Here is a 1,411-nt window from a genome sequence, read left to right as displayed (position 1 = left end):
GCTGGTTAACTGGAGATAAGAGCCTCTCAGATTTGTCTGCCTCAGTTGGCTTTGAGCCATCCTCAGGTCTCAGCCTCCTGTGTAACTACGATTACAGGTGTAAGCCAGCAGTGTCTGGCCCTAGTCTTGGAAATTTTTCTAAGAGGTTAACATACAGTTGGCTGAGATTTATAAAAATAGATCCGTAAGGCAAATTGGGCAACATCAGCATGGCTAGCATTTGGAGCTGAATAAATGCTTTGTTGCAGGGACTGAATTACATACTGTAGAATATCTACCACCTTCTACTCACCAGTGATGAACATGATTGCAGCTGCGACAACCAATGATATCACAAGGCTTTGTCAACTGTCCTGTGGGGGACAAAGTTGCCTCTTGTGGAGAACCACTGCCCCAAACTGTAGCACTGCTTCCTGACCCCAAATCTGGAAGTCATTGTTCTTAGTTCTACCACTTATTTTCCAGTAGCTACAATGCTGTTCCCACAGTCAAAGTTCTGATTAATCAGGTGACTTTTTTGAACAATGAATGTACTTCCAAGTATCCCTTTCGCTAAGTGGAACAATGCTGTTAATGCCGATCCAGTTAATAGAATTAAAGTAAACAATTATGCAGATAACTTCCAGGTCATGAAAGTACCTTCTTCCTTCTTGCTAGCTAGGTATGAACATGATGATACGAGATGTATTAGTTCATTTTCTGTTACTATATCAAGATACCCAAGTGTGGGTAACTTATAAAGAAAAGAAGCCAGATGCTGGTGGCTCATGCCTCATGTATTTAGAAATACAACGTAAAATGCTAGAGGATACATCCAAATTATTTGCAATTTTTTGCTAGGATTAAATCTTTTGAAAAAAGAGGGAGATGTGGAGATTTTGTTTACTTCAATCACATTTGCAGAAGAACTGCATTTAAAAACAACAACTACAACCCTGAATTACAGCATCAATTTAAGGGCTCAAGGTATCCAACTGTGAGGCGAGACTGGATCAGGAAAGATTATAATTGTGACCATATTTCACATTGTTCAAGCCACTCAATCCTTTATCTTTAGTAGAGGCTGCAGAAAATGTCAGAGCTCATTTTCATATTCCTCCTCCTCCTCTGACTCATATTTTGCTGTGTGACTCACATCCTATAGTAACTCTTGGGTGACTTAAAAGCCTTTCTAGGACATCAATTCCCAGGACTCAATTTTCTCTATCAGATTGTTGCAAATAAATCTCCTTTTATATCTCAGCTCAGAACAGCAGTGGAAAACACTTTACTGTGTCCCCAATTTCTATTGCTGTGTTTAAAGCTGCAGAGGAGGCCTAGACCATCCCTCCAAGAGACAAGTGAAGATGGGAATGTGATTTCCCTTCCCCCAGCCCCGTTCTCAATAACAAATGAGCATTAAGGTAGTAAA

Source organism: Dipodomys spectabilis, unplaced genomic scaffold, assembly GCF_019054845.1.
Source record: "Dipodomys spectabilis isolate Male_0828 unplaced genomic scaffold, ASM1905484v1 ptg000009l, whole genome shotgun sequence".
Classification (NCBI taxonomy): Eukaryota; Metazoa; Chordata; class Mammalia; order Rodentia; family Heteromyidae; genus Dipodomys; species Dipodomys spectabilis.
This window is presented reverse-complemented; position numbering follows the sequence as displayed.